Genomic DNA, 17,083 nt, shown 5'->3' with positions numbered 1-17,083 from the left:
GTTTCTCATAATGTATTATTAAAATAATGTACATAGCCATTTCATCATGAGTATGTACACAATAATCTAAATGGGGAAAAACTGCAGTGAAGTAAAATTAGCAAATCAAAGACACAGGGGACTGTCTGGCATCTATACTCATCTCCATGATTATTCTCCACTCAATGAATATTATGGAATTTGATTAAAGAAAACACTCAGCTCTCATCACTTTAACTCTGTAACATTCCTGTTCTTCCCCTGATGTAAAATGCGCTTAATCATATTTTTGAACCTAATTTATGGCTTTGTTTTCTTTTGTAATCTGACTTTGGTTGAATTTGTTATCCATGTATTGATAAACTCTGATAACATTCTTAACAAATAAAACATACAAAAATGGGACAATATTTACTACACTGAGTGCATTGCTGGACTTCTGTTTTGCATGTTGTACAGTGTTTCATGTGTAGATACAAAATGAAAGATGCCCTCCAGCTAACATCTGCTCTCAGAGACCACACACACACACACACACACACAAACACACACAAACTGCTCTAAGTGACATGTTAATGAATAATCTCCAGAGAACTGTCTCGTATTTACAGCACAGTCTTGCTGGCAATGTTGAGTTGGTCGCCAAACCCTCCGGTCCAAACATTCATAATGTTCAGGTAGGGACAGAGCCCTGAGAAAGTCCTGCCTGCTGCTTAATCACAATGGTATATAACTAGACCAAAACGAAAAAATGAACAGTATGCAAGATAGGAAACACTGATTGGGAAGAAGAAATAAAGACAAATGACTTTATATGTAGAGAAACAGATAAGAAGTGGAAGAGCAAAGGAGAAAGAAATACACATACAGTTTGTGTGTGTGTGTGTGTGTGTGTGTGTGTGTGTGTGTGTGTGTGTGTGTGTGTGAATGAGAGGAACAGAGATCGAGAGAGAGAGAGAGAGAGAGACAGAGAGAGAGAGAGAGAGACAGAGAGAGAGAGAGAGAAAATAGAGAAAGAAAAAGAGAAAGGCCCCATCAGTTTGTGTTATGCTGACTGTGATGGGAGCCAGACGGACTCTGATTCCCTCAGGTACTTTTCCGGTAAGTTCTCAATAACAAGGAGTGACAGGGGACAGAAGGCACAGATCTCTTTCCATGTCATCCTTTTTTTTACTCCATTTTTCAATACACAATGGTGACAGAACATTTAACTGTTGTTTTAATATATGTAGGTTTTCTCGGGCCATGAAACACCAAGCTGGTGCTGTTGTCATGGGCAATGGAACACTTTACTTGGATTTGTCATATTTGTATGTCAGGGACATGCAAACTGGTGTTGTTGTAACAGAGTGCTGGTATATTTTCAAAGGGTGATGTCACACAAAACAGACTGGCTTAACCCCATGAAAACAAACTGTCCATGATTAAACAGATATCTAACCAAACAGCACTGTCACACTCATTTTGATCCCAAAGACAAAACTGTTACGTGTTCAGTTCTTCCTAGATCTAAAACACCCAACCACCATATTAAAAAATAACAAATTATTTATGCATTCATCAGCTTTCTGGGATTGGTGTGGGTTTGTGCTGTTGATAAGTGAAAGTCAAAATCAGCGGTTGCTGAATGTGAATATAGAGACAAGCACGGACCGCTTTACATCAAACCATGTATCAACCTTTCACCTCATCATCACATTGAACCAAAGCAAGCACTGTAAAACAAATCAAAACGATCTCTCAAAACGAATATACAATCTGAGGTGTCTCAATAATCCCCTAAAACCTAACAATAATAAGAGCACCCGTTAATTTCTCAACATACCCCACACATGGTCATTCATCTGGATCATATATTCTCATACATAAACACAGGCCGACTGCTTACATAAATGATACTAATCATTAGCAGTCATTGTCTTTACATGAATCCTTTATAATCAATGATCAGTCTTGTTATGATCTGTCATGAGCGGTTATGAAACTAATTCCGGGGACATTATGCAGGTGTGGTGTCTATTTTTGTTATATTCTGGTTCTTTTCTGACACCCCACTAACAAACAGCATGTTTATTTGTACAACACACCTCTACACAATAACTGACATATTAAGGCATTCATACGAACAAGACTGGAACTACTTTACAAAGGGTGTGTGACCTAAGAATATCTGTAGTTTAAAACTCCAGGTGAACAAAATGTTTTCCATTAAAAGTACATGTGAAAGTAGGACTAACTTCTAAACTCGATATTTTTTGTGACACCACTAGGCTACAGCAGGAGGCTAATGGAAGCTGGTAGGATGTGCTCTGTAATCTTGCACTGCTGGAATATGAATGTGTGCTCACACTTATCACGCAATACAAACCCTGACAGACAACATTAGGAACAGTAGGAAAAACCCTTTTACTCATCTGTACCTTTCTACTCTGCATAGTGAGCAATTATAACACTAACTATATGCTTAGCGATATGTTGTAAGAGTGCAGAACCACCCATGACTCAATGTGTGTTTAATATCCAGTTAGTAACATATTTTGCATGTTCATACCACTTTGATGTAATGGAATTTGAAGCAGAAAATGGAAACTTGTTACCATGTGCAATAACCTGCAATGCTTATCTCCGTCTTAATATTAGAGTACATTTTAAATGTATATGAATTTTAAATAATAATATGTGCTAATTTGTTTTTAAGTGAGAGAGAGAGAAAGACCATACAGTCTTTGAAACCAAGATACTGATCAAACTGAGATGCTTTGTGGTCAATTTTAAGCGGTTTGAAGTTTGACACCAACACCTCCAGGAGGAAAATGTCTTTGAAGATCAGGAATTGAATGCTCCCTGCTTGACAAATAATAGGCTGAAGTTATGCTTGATAACAACCAAAAGCATGCAGAACCGTAGAGCCGAAATATCTGCATCTGTTTTACTGTCTAGTTTCATCATTTGTTAACTAAAAGCTGAATCATTTTAGGATTTAAAACACTATTATCTTTTTCTCTTAAAACTTTTCTGGATATCTGATCATTGTCACACCAAAAGGTGTATAAACTTCTAAAATGTTTTATAGGATTTCAGATGTATTCCTTATGAGAACCCTTACAATTTGCACTTATTCCGTTATTTATTTGTTCTCTTCAGGCAGATTTTCCCTCTTGAGGTGGCAGATGGCATCACCCTTGCCCCTTGCGCCAAGGTTTCCATAACAACAGTTCAGAATTTCTCTCTTCAGAGAGCTCCGAAGGTAGACCCTTTGGTTTACAGGTAGGACTCTCTCTCTCTCTCTCTCTCTCTCTGTCTCTCTCTCTCTGTCTCTCTCTCTCTCTCTCTCTCTCTCTCACACACACACACACACACACACACACACAGAATGATAATCTCTGTCCTATCCCTATTGTAACACTGGCTGTAGACGGTAATCTTTGATCTCCGTGCTGGGAGTAGTTGTCCACTACTCTCTCTGCCTTTGATCTCTCGCTCCTCACAGAGCAGGAGGAGCAGAGGTAGGCTTACTGTGTGGTGCGGGCAGCTGAGCTCCAACATGGGCTCCTGGTGTCCTCTTTCTGGTACTGCTCTTTTGTCTTTTTTCCACATTTCATCTTTGTTTCCACTACCTTTAGCTGGCATTACTGGGTCCTATTTCCTAATTTATCCTCCACTGAGAGTAAGGTAGCATATGGGAGAGGAGTACGTGTTTGTACTGTGGGGCTGGGTACAAAGATGGGAACATTTGGTGGCCTGACCACCTGACCCAGCCCCTCACCAATGTCTCTGTCTTTTCAGTCATGGCGGTAGACAAAATAATGTGTAGTTTTGTCAGGTAAGTGAATACTGAAGATGTGTGAAAGAATTATTAGATCTGTTCATGAGTGAGGGACTAAAATGTCAACTTATATTTAGAATATAGATTGGAAACATGCATAGTATACATACATATTCTAAATATAATTTAAGAGAGTGAAGAGTGGGAAACAGAGCAGCTGTCTGCGTTCTCCATCCCAGCAGAGTTGGCTCTAGGTGGCAGCATTGCCGTGCTAAGAGTGAAGCTGCATTGCATTGACGTTTGGCCCTGGTTTCCTGGCTGTGGTAAGATTTCTCATTATCAGCCTAATGAAGTGAGTGTTGCTGCAAGTCTGTTATTGATGGCTCTTTCTTCGCTGTCATAGGCAATATTTACCTGGCTCGTCCAGTGACTGAAGTTACTCTAACAGGTGACAAACGCTCAAGAATCATGTTCAAGAGTCTTGGTGAGAAGATCCGTGGAGGGAAAAACAGACAACACCATCACAAAACTAGCATTCAAGTGAAAATGCTGACCATATTAATGAGGTGCTAATTAATTCAGATGGACTTAAATTTGCCACTACACTTAATCTGAACTGTCTCCCTAAAACTGTACATTATCCCTTTTCGAATTATACTGCAGGGGACGTTACATATCTTAACTAATTTAAAAAGACCACTCTGAGACTCATTGTCACCGGGGGGGGGGGAGACTAAAAACGTGAAACATGAAAATCGTCAACACTAACAGTGCAAAGTGTAAGGCACAAGCCTGCTGCAATCCCACTACAGCTTAGTTCAGCCTAAAACCAGTTTGAAATGACTCTTGAAAACTGCAGCACAGTGGGGAAAGAACTCGGCAGCAGAGAGAGAGAGTGAGAGAGCGAGAGAGAGAAAGAGAGAGAGAGAGAGAGAGAGAGAGAGAGAGAGAGAGAGAGAGAAGCTTAGCCTGAACCAGAATAATGATTGCGTGCAAAGCGGCGCTCAGTCTTGCAAGGCCACGATGGAAAAGAAAAAGAAGGGGAAAAAGGAAACAAACGAGGCAAAACACATGACACAGACAACTGCCAGACAGGCACAATTAGAATCATTAATGCTGCAGCAGAGATCTGAGGGGTGCAGCCCGGACACCCCGCTGGGCTTTGGCACGCCAGCTGACTGAGGTCATGTCCATTTAAGTGAAGAGAGGCCATAGAGAGACCTCTTCTCTCATCTTTACACAGGTTTAAACTCAGTAACCTCTTCCCACAACTAGCACCACCTAAGCCCCTTCACCTTTATTTTTGTAGGTCTGATCTGTTCAAAGTGCCCCAGATGTCCCCAGTGGTCTTCCGCTTTCATGACAAATGTGAAAAACTCTTCTATGATAAATGTAAAAGACTGGGTTTTTGGCCAATGTTGGCACATCTTCAGTAGTTCCTGTGTAATTATACAGAGAATGTATTGTACCCATGGAAGGGCTAGATTGTTTTTTTTGTTTGTTTTTTTTTAAATTTGATCTAAATGTGGGGTCTCCACATGCCTCCCAGAGCATGTCCTGCTATATCGGTCCGGAGGAGTTGACTGTATGTGCTTAATGAACCTAAGGGTAATTATTTGGAATCTCTCTCTCTCTCTCTTTCTCTCTCCCTCCCTCTCTCTCTCTCAACAGTGGTATGCATGCAAGCGTCTCTTGAAGCCTGCCCGTAATACGTTTGTGTTTGATATGCAGGAAAATCTTCTGCTTGAGCGAGTGGATTAATGTATCTCAGTGGAGAAGAGTGCCTGCAGACTGATCATACACTACTCTATCTGCTCTCTTTTGCATCTTAGCCCAGCAAAAGAGATTAAACTGATCAGAGACATGAGTGAAATTGTGAGTGAAACAAGTCTTTCTCAGGATTTGGTGAAATTGTGTGTGTGTGTGTATATGTGTATGTATACTATACAGAATGGGTTTGAAGCCATTTCGAAATGAAAATGTATTTTAAAGATTTTCCAAATGAAGTTGCCTGCACTGTTAAGAATCAAAATGTGGTATGTCAACTTGTCAGTGATATAAACACAAATGTTATATCAAAGTGTATTTGGAATTTATTACGACAAATGCCCTCAGAAACAAAGAGGAGAATGGGGACACTGCTACATCTGAATACAGGTTATTTTATCACCTGTGTCCAACATTTGTCGATAGACAGAGAGGCTGAACAAAAACACACAGGCCTGGTACAAGTTAGGAGGTGTCTTTCTCTGAGCCGCAGGGCTGTTTTGGAAATGTAGAATTTAATAAGCTTCTCCTGACACCTTGTCTCTCGTGTGGTTGCCTGTGCGTGCATGTGCACGTGTGTGTGTGTGTGTGTGTGTGAGAGAGAGAGAGAGTGCCTATGTGTGTGTGTGTGTGTGTGTGTGTGCACACGTGCATGTGTGCATGTGTATGAGCGACAGAGAGAGACAGAGAATAGATACTGTAACTCTTTCTTCATCATGCATTGCAGTATCTACCAAAAAATAATCAATAAACAATATTGTTTAATCATATTTTTTTTCTGTTTCAAGATGATTTTCATCACATTATCCACCATTATTTTTAGTTTCTAAAGCAACAGACAGTAATGCATCACTTCTCACAGTGGTGGAGCCTACCTGTGTGCTTCAGTGAAAGGATTTTCCCAGCATATGACATATCTGGAAATATATTCTATATGGCATTACCAGAGGCTTAAGATCCAGGAGACCGTGAGGCAATGCGTGTCAGGGGAGGAGCACTTTCGTGCCACCCAGTCCTCTGACTGTCAAACGTCTGATCAAACAGAGCTCCAAGGAGAAAATAGACGACAAATGAAGAAGCTGTTTCAATCTCGACCTGTCACATCACATCAGCTCATGAAGGCAAATATTGTATGTTCTTGTTACTGTTTACAATTAGAGTACAAGTCATTCCAGTATCAACCTGACTAACTCTTATCATGTGAATCCCAGTTGTAAGACACACCTCTGAACTATACCCAGATGGGCCACGTGGAGGTTCTGTAAAAGCTATTTCTACAGTCTAATCTCGTAAAATAACTGTTTCTCTATCACTTTAGAATTACTATGTTTCAGTGACATTTCTGTGGCAATTTCATGCTGTAATCGTACAAGATGCTACAGTTACAGCTGCAATTATGGTCATTCAACAATAATTCTACAGCTGAAAAGATATTGGTATAACCTTCTACAATGTGAATAGTCACTACTGTAACAGCTATGTCATGTACAATAGAGGAAAAGGCAAAGGGAAACAAGAATACCTTTCAAATTCTATACGTACATCATAAGATCAAGTTCAAGCTCACATTTATTTAAAGCCCTGTATCACGGTTTACAGTCTCAAAGGGCTTTACATGCCCACAGGTTTACAACAAACAAAACAGGACTGCACCCCCTGACTTAATCCTCATAGCGGGCAAGAAAAAAACTCCCCCAAGAGTAGCAGGGAAAAAAAAGAAGAAATCTTAAGAAGGACAACAGAGAGAGGAGACCCCTTCATGGCCATACAGGTGTGCAATAGGTGCCGCTCCAGTGAGCAATTGCAAGCAATACAGACATAATACAGAAGAAAACATACTCACAGGCAAATTAAACAGAGATATCATAGAGATATCACAGAGATGTCAAGTACTAATACTGCTATGCAAGCATCATTAAATTTCATAAGACTTTGATAAACTATGTACAAATCTGGTGGTAATATTACAGTAGATTTCCATACGTGACACACTATAGTATGCACTACAGAGTGTAAAATGTGGAGTACAGAACAGTGTTCATATCATACTATAGGGATCTAATCATTTTATTAAGTAGTACCAGACTACTTCTGTATGGTAATTGCTCAAATAATCAAAAATATTGTGGTCAAAACATTTATTTGACCCTGGCAGTACATCCACCTTTAGCCCATTTGAATTGGAATATTTTAGGACAATACCAGAATACCTTGACCTGCCAGGGTAGTAAAGGTCAGATCATAAATAATGTGGAGAGGGGGGTGCAGTGAAGTGTGTTCACTGAGATCTGAGAGTGGTTGGTGATTCATCAGAAGGGGAATCAGGAGAAGGTGAATCTACCAGGAAGTGTGTAGGATTGTGTTAGCGCATGTGTAAAGTCCAACCTTGCTCTCAAACATACAGATTACAATTAATGACTCATTAATGAATTAATATCTTATTTCCACAGATTTTTAAGATACTCACTATTTATGGTAAGGCAATATACAGTTCTTCATCTCTTCTATGCATTGTTTTTTTTTTTTTTTCACCTGTTCTCAGTCTTGGTCGTAGAAGGGTTCTGTCCTAATCTTGGCCTGCATGTGGTTTGACCCATCTGCCACATTTTGTACCAGCTCTTCCTCTTCCAACCATTCCCAACAACAACTGTTGTTCTCCATTACCCCTCAGCACGCTATGGTGGACCAGGTCCCTACAGGCCATTTGAAGATGGATGATCATTCATGGGACTGCTGCACAGCACCAGATTTTCACAGGTCTCAACTCGCTGATCTAGTGAAGTGGAGGGTGGCAGGGTGGTGAGGTTTTGGCATAGTTGGCATGTAGATCAGTGCTGAAAGGACAGCCATGCGTGGCACTGGAGCTACCATTGCCAAGGAGAACCAGATGAGGACATCTAAGGATGTTCAACAAAAAGCTCATCCTCTTTTGGAAATGTTTTTATGAACTAGGCCCGTGTCGTGGTTTCAGTGAAGCATTTCAGCTATAGAAATAGACTATATGTGTGCACTTTGTTTTTTTTTTTTGTTTTTTTTTTAATTTATTGACTCTATACCATGATAGTACATTTTTTTTTAAAGAAGGATATTACTGAATTTATAAAACGTTTTTAAACTCATGAGGGATACAATAAGTCTGCTTTCACAAAGTGTGACATGTTCAAGCCCTGCCCACATTTATGATTCATGCCTCTCTGTTCACTCAGCAGCCTGAGGTTACTGACAGAGAGTGAGCACAGAGAGCCAGGTTTTCAGAGCCAGGGTAGGGACAATAGCCAAACTTAAATATCAAACCCAATGGTAAATGAGGAGAAACGGAGAGAGCTGCGAGCATCATCTCTGTCCTATCTGTTCAAGTTTTTAAGTGTAGTCTTAGCTCCCTTCATCATACATTGATTTGCGCAACGATCAATTGATTACTACTTAATAATTAATCACCGTTTTCAATAATTACTAATTCCCATGAAGTAATGTAAGGAGTTGCATTAACTGAAACTGTACCGTTCTACCATGTGAAATTGTTAAATAAATAAACAACAGTTTCGTTGTTTTAGACGCGGTAAAAATCCATACAAACAAAAAATAACCCCAGTCACTCATATCGTGCATTTGGTGGCCACAAAATGTGGACACCTGCACATACTGAACATCCTGTGGCAAAATGTGTCAGAGAAGGAGGGCTGAGTGACAGGTGAAGACCAGGATAATTAGCATGATTGGCATTAAAAGAAGTGTATGTGCCAATAAGTGTCAAACACAGACATTAATTGGATTAGGCAAACCACTGAGGCGGTTCTGTTGTACAGGTTAATGACTAATTTGGGAATTCCATTTTATCAATGTATTCCTTTCATTTTAAGGTGACCACTCTCACTAATATGCCTATCATTCACTAAATTCAGAGTGATATAATCTCATTGATAATATGTACCATAAAGCCTACATTTACAATGTCTACTATCAGTGACAATAGATAAAGCTGACTATATGCAAATCAGACAACTAAGGATGTCAATATCTCCTGACGCAACATCTCAGATAAAGAATTTGGAAAAGAAGCAGTGGATCCACTAAGAGCTGGACATTAATGAAACTTCACTCGTCTAACTACACAGGATTGAAATGACAGTGTCCCCAGGCACATAAAAGCCTTAGGCAGTGGCGTGACGCTGACTAATGCACACTTCCAAGAAATGTTCTTAAACAAAAACGGAGGAGCCTCTGGCGCAAGACACGGCCTCGGACATCATTTTCAAAATTTAGGAGTATTTTTGCACGATAAGTGAAATGTCTTGGCTTTCATACATTTATTATATCCATAAATGCTACTGAATAATTGTACATAAATATGGAAAAAAGAAAAATGTCACTGAAACATTCTAAAGGGCTAGCTGATTTCCTAAATTAAAATAATATGCGATTATTCTAGTATTACTGTAGTGCAGATTTAATGTTGAGTTAGACGACATGTCAGTTAGATTGCCATCAGCATACTCTGCCACATAGCATGTCACATAGCTACCTAACTATAATAAGATTACTGGTAAAGTTCAGTCTGATATCACCTTCACAGCTGAAAACTGTAACTGCAACCCCACTGCTGTTCAATAGTAGTATGCATTTTTATAAGCAACAAGAAAAGCAAAAATGCTGTCACAAAAGCAAATTCACCATAGCTTCTTGGCTAAGAGTACAAAGGAAGTCCATGCAGTCATCTGTGGAGGTACTGGCATCACTTTACAACGAACAAAATAACCTCAATCATGATCAAATGAGTCACTGTATCCATGGTATAAGACACATCACAGAAACAGCAGATAATTCAAAATGTCAAAAGTGATTGTTATAAATATGAGACGCTTTTTAAAATATTTATTTGCTTCTGTTTAAGAGACTCATATATTTACTGATGAGTTTTAAAACTGTCTAAATCAAGAGCATATAACTCAGATCCATAGGTCCTGATGTTCTGTTGTGGTGTTTCCATCCATTAACCTCTATGTGCCTGTTGAATGAAGAGTTCAAATGTTTGCTTCTATGGTCAAAATCTATCCCTCAGTGTACAGTGAAGGCAAAAAGTACCAAGGTGTTGGCCCAGGAGGTCTGGACCCTCTCCTAAGCAGAGCCCACTTTGGGATTTCAACAAAGATAAACCATTATAGGATATGAACCCTAATATGAACCCTCCTGTATTTACCATTAATTGTTCTGATGTATGGTTCAAAAGTTAAAAAAAATGCCCAGGTTTTTGCTCCCCAGAAGACCAAGGCCACATCCAGGGGGATATGGCCAAATGCACAGAAAAGTTCAACCTGAAGGTGGAAATAACAACAATTGTAGTCATATTGTTAAGTTGTGATAGGCTTTTAAATTCCAAGAAAACTGAAACACAGTCTAGTACAGAGAGAATACTACTACCAAGCAATAAACAAAGAATACGTTTACATTCAGTCAACGAAACGTAGAGGTTTAATTTCATGTCAAAAATTTTTGTTGCATGCTCCTTATAGGTACTGAAGAACAATCTTTTCAAAATTGATAAAGCAAACATTTCTCAACATGTGAGCAAACCACTGAACCTATACATTATGAGCTTGGTAGATTTTGCCTGAGTTACAGACTATTTGACGCTAATGCCCCTTTCAGCTGATTCTGTCATCTAACATTGGGTGGCAGCAGTGTGATGTTATTCTCTTGCCCATTTATAAATTTCCCTTTATTTATATTTTGGGTGCCCAGTTCAGCTAAGGTACATAATGCACTTTGAGATTGTCCAATCAACAAGACATACAGTATGCAGAGGACTGGCTTTACATCTACCCTCCAAAGCCCCTCCCACTTTTTTTCTCTATTAGAATATGGCGTGCAGCTTGAGGAATCTGAATTCTGTTCACAGGACTGGATGTTGAAACCCTGATTAATCCAGTCAATCTATGTCTAAAATGTATCGAGACATCATACAGTGTTGTTTTCAGTAAACTTCATACCGGGCTGGATTCATTTCACTTTTGACCCTGGGTTGGGCTTCCTTTCATAGTAATTTCTATATTTCCTCTTACACATAATAGTGTTCATTGACTGGCCATGAGGAGTTTTTGAAATGTAACATTTTATTTCAATATATAACACAAAAATATTCTTTGATTTCACATATTGACTAGAATATTAGAATCATAAATCACTCCATATGAAATGTAAATCATTCTTCCATATTACTCATGGGGACCCTTCATATGGAAGGGAGCCCTTTATTTGATATTTTTCCATGATTCATTACAAAGCCAAGAATAGTGGACTTGGTCAAGTTGAAATGTCTTTATCAGCTTTTCATTTACATGCCCCTTTTCAGTGGTCTGCGGACAATCAGGCACATGTTGGTAAATTTGACACAATGCACTGATAGAAGAAATGCAAATTCTTTGGAAAACACTTGCATGACTTAAATGAATCACTTACATGATCTCTGTCATATGCTAGTCCTACTCTCTAAGACCCAAGAACGCCAACAACACTTTCTAAGATATTGTCAAGTGTTAGTCTGTGAAATCCCATATAAAGCTTCTTAATCTTCTCAGTTGGAGTCAATATAATCCTCTCCCTGTTTTTGTATGGTGCGCTGCTTTACTCTGAAGCTTTTAAGTAAATTGAATCAATGACTGCACATCAAAGCTGTGTTAAATGTGCTAGAAGCTGGTTGTCTCTTGTTGATCTTAATTAAAAGGTGGGCTGATGATCTTTAGTGAAAGGTCTAGTGCAGTCTGATAGCATTTTTGTTCTTCATTTAAGTTTTACTTAAGAGAATCTTTTTGAGCCCTATGTTCTTCAGAACTTCAGTAATGCTGAGAAAGACTCCACTGTGTTATCACCTCTGCATGACTATGAACATGAATATGCTAAGTTTTGTACAATGGCACTGTGTAAATGAATGTGTCTTATTCTCCTACTCTCAAGCCTTACCCCAAAACTTCGGTGCAATGGAAGCATTTTGCACATAGGAAAAGGTAATGAACGAACTGTTTCAACAGAGTGCTGCTTGAAATCATGAGAGAAGAGGGCTTTGCTAATGGCCTTGATTCTCAAGTGAAGTAGGAGGGCATTGTTTTCCTTGTTGCTAAGTTGATATTCTATCCTCCCCCTCTACCCCTTTTCAAGCCCGCTCGTTTTACAAAGTGAAAACAACAACAAAAACACAAACAAGAAAGAAGGGATAGAACCCTCTTCAGTGAGTTCAGAGCCTTGCATTAATTCTAATTAGTTCTAAAAGTAATTGCTCGAAATGATTAGTTGAACTCTGCCACGATTCCCAGGTTTAGAATTGGAAATATAATTGCATTGGACACTAATTGGCCAGCCTAGGACGGTTGGTTATTGTAGTCCACAGTCACCCTGTGCATCATTACTCGACTTTGGACACAGTTCAGCTTTTGAACTACAACGACTGCAGAGAAACACAAACACACACGCACGCAATCCTTTGCTTGCCAAAAGCCAGAATATAATGACTATGCAGCCCAGTGCTGTACAGTACAGAACTAAGTTATGTTCCAGCGTCTCCCCCAACTTGCCCAAGGGCAAGTATTGGGCCTGTTGTGAGAAAGAAGCTTCACCCTTTCTGGTCTATGCGGCCACAGCTCAGGAATAGACCTGTGAGAGGAAAGTAGGACTCCACTAGGCTCAGAGAAACACAACTCAACAGCAAATCCAGGCTTCACTAATGGACAAAGAAAGTTTTCCTCAGGCCATTATCAACTATGCAAGAAAATGTTCCTTCAGCTCTAATATTGATCAGGGGATGACAACATATGCCTCTATGTAGGGATTTGCCCTATTTATGTCATTGTGAACAGTTAGGAAACAGAAAGTATGGGCAATGTAAATATAGCAAGCCCAAACTTGTATGAGCCAGAGTTGACAAACATGTTCTGTTTATTTGTTTATCCAGATTATTCAACTATTTATGGCACTAGGGAGTGGGAAATAGTGGTGGTTATTATCTGTAGCACCACGTTTCACTTTTATCTTCTGCACAAGCCACATTTTTTGTGTGTGCTCTTTAGCATTGTCTGGAATTGCTTCTTTTTTGTTTATTGTGCCCTGTCTGGGTTGCTAAATTGTTCAGAGGGCGAGTCTCTGTCAGACCAGATTGGTGACATCAGGTTTCTACTGGCAGATCAAGCCTGACTCTCCTCCTCTGCTCTAATTAAACTGTTTCCTGGTCCTGATGACTCAAGACTAGTGGCTCTTTTTGAGTCTAGACCTCATAGCAAGTTTGCCCAATAGCAGACAACAGGGAGAGAGGCTTTGGTTGCATGAATCTTTTATTTCTGTGTATTTCGATTATCCTAATTATTGTATTCTGTGCACAGGAAATATTAATAGAAATATGCTGCATTGAATATCACTTATGTAAATAAATCAATAAATAATACATTTAGCTCACCTGTAACTTACATTTCACTGTCTTGTGATTCCATTTGCCTTGACGTGTTGAATGTCATCTTGAAAATGCTTTGCTGTATTGCACTGAAAACCTAGTGAGTGTAACGATATATAACTTATAACTTATTGCCTTATGATATACAAATCTGAGTTTGATCTGTTTTATATACTTTTCTCTGTTTCCTTAAAAACAGATCTGTTAGGGAAAAAGCACAAATCCAGTTTGTTGCAACCCAGGTCTGTGCTGTCACAATAGCCATCACCAACAGGGGAAGGAAAACAGAAAAAGATAACGCAGCAAAAACAACTAAAATAGTGAAGTGAGGGTGCCCCAGAAGAGTTCAGTGTTTGAACACTTACCCTGTCCTTCACAAAATGCTTTCTGTGTGAGAGTGAGTGCCTATGCGTGTGTGTGTGTGTGTGTGTGTGCGCATGAAGCAGTGATGGGATATAGGTCAGGGTTGTCGGACTCAGCGTGCCGCTGTGCAGAGTGATGGTAGTCCCATCCCTTAACCTCACTCTCTCAGCTCTGTCTATCTCCCCTAGCCTAAGGGGAAAAGAGCTCCTGTCCTCCATTCAGATCCTTGTGCGAGTGTACAGAACCCCTCTACAGCATTAGGAGAGAAGACACTGCTATAGTGCTTAATGTCTGTGGCATGAAAACACAACAGCCCACCACTGACAGAGCTCAGTGGTAGCTTTTCTCCACACACTACAGACCACCAAACAAATAACTCCTATAAACAGTGGAGCATTCCCCTCTCTCATCCTTGGCTTTCAGGTCACATTAATGAAAATGACACAGAGGATGTATTATTCCTTTCATTGCAACAAAAGGAAAAAAAAAAAGCTATAATACTAAATATTATAATGTGAGCATAAGCATTGAAAGACTACTACTATAAACTACTCTGATTTCCAATTTGATATCTTTGGTAAACTTCATTTCTGGCTTTCGTTCAAAAGAATTACTTTGATCAGTGGCACATGTGTATTGATTATCCTCTCAGCTCTGATCACAGCGAACATACTACAGCATGCTGCAATGAATATGTATCCCATAATGCCATCTGTCTAGAGTGGATCCACTGGGAGAGACGTCCTTCAATTAACATGCTGACATGAGAGGAGATGATGGACAGGAAAATGCCTCCTCTGTCTGTCTGATGTCCACCGGCCTCTTTACAAAGACAGGCTCATCGTGTCCCTTGATCAAATGAGACTGTGAAGTTTTAATTAAAACTTGTACTGAAGCTTGATTAAAGAAAGACCTGTCTAATTTGTTACTGAAAGGAAGAAGTCAATTCCTAATCAGCTAAAACACAGAGAGAACCAGAGATTGAGAGAGCATGAGAGAGAGAGAGATGGGGGTGGGGGTGGGGGTGTAATCAGAGGGGTACAGGAGGAATTTGCCTTTGAAGCAAAGCAAAATCTTTCTGTTGGGCAACTTCAATGTGAGTGAAGTTATATTTTCCACCGACTCAGGCTGAGTGAAATCAAACTTCTGCTATGTAACTCTGCACCAAATAGTCAGAAAGATCTGAAGACAAATGAAATCTGTGAAAATAAGTACTGAAAACTGCAGCTAACTGAAAACTGAAAGTCAGAATGAACACTGGCCTGGACGTGGATATCAGATCTCATCATATAGGCCATCTTCTGTCTGTTTCATCGGACTGACCTCTTGAGAGACTTCCACGTTTGGGTGGGTCATGCATATTGTGTATTGTGCATAATGTCACTTGCACCTGACCTGTCTACTGAAGAGCTGCAGGCACACCTTAATCTACCTGACAGCTTCCTGTCCGACCAGCACCATCAGCAGTCTCTGCAGTTTCTGCAAACTCAGCAGTGCGCCTAGTCCAGCTTAGGGTGTGAATACTTTGAGGCCACTCACCTGAGATGACTTTAGAACCCTGCCTTCACTGCTTTGAGAACCTGCAGTGCGATTATACATTTGTATATATATTCATTTAAGAACTGTTTTAACACTTTGTAATTTCCAACATGCACATTTTATATCTAACAAAATCACAGATATCCGGGACAAATATTCTACACCTCAAATGTCACTTGCATCACATATGACTCCAGTCAGCTCTTGTAAGAGACGCCTGAACTCAGCTTGTCGGTCTGCAACAATACCAACAGCAGACATACAGTAAGCAGAACATCAGCTAGATCAGCAGAGCATCATCTCTGATGTGTGTTACACACTCCCCTAGAGCATCATCTCTGATGTGTGTTACACACTCCCCTAGAGCATCATCTCTGATGTGTGTTACACACTCCCCTAGAGCATCATCTCTGATGTGTGTTATACACTCCCCTAGAGCATCATCTCTGATGTGTGTTATACACTCCCCTAGAGCATCATCTCTGATGTGTGTTACACACTCCCCTAGAGCATCATCTCTGATGTGTGTTACACACTCCCCTAGAGCATCATCTCTGATGTGTGTTACACACAAGTCTAGAGCATCATCTCTGATGTGCGTTATACACTCCCCTAGAGCATCATCTCTGATGTGTGTTACACACTCCCCTAGAGCATCATCTCTGATGTGTGTTACACACTCCCCTAGAGCATCATCTCTGATGTGTGTTACACACTCCCCTAGAGCATCATCTCTGATGTGTGTTACACATTCCCCCAGGTGAAGTCATTGTAATAATTGTTTTGATCCGATCTCTCTGAGTGTGTCTCTAGATGGGTATCTGAAAAAGTCTGTTTGAGTGTGGTCTCTGATTAAGCCTCTGTAACAGTGGTTTAAGTTGCATTACCAATCCACCCAGTGCTTTTTTCAATTTGTTTATGGGGAGAAAATCAGAGCAAGATCAAATTTGTTGGGAGATCTCTTACAATGTGGACACACTCTTTTGTGACGTGAATTGCCTGTTGAAGCTGATCACAGGTTATGGGGGTTTGTAGGAAACAAATATATTTTCCTTTTCTCCAAGCCATGAATTCCCCCAGCAATAGAAACAGTGAAAATGTGCAACAGTCAGCGCTGAATGTGAACACAGCTGCTTTACTAAGTGCATTAAATATTGCATGACTTAATGGATATGTAATCCCTTTTTTATCAGATTGCCATCGAGGCCTATTGAAATATTGAAGACTAAAAAAGT

The sequence above is a fragment of the Chanos chanos genome, chromosome 2 (genome assembly GCF_902362185.1).
Source record: "Chanos chanos chromosome 2, fChaCha1.1, whole genome shotgun sequence".
Taxonomy (NCBI): Eukaryota; Metazoa; Chordata; class Actinopteri; order Gonorynchiformes; family Chanidae; genus Chanos; species Chanos chanos.
This window is presented reverse-complemented; position numbering follows the sequence as displayed.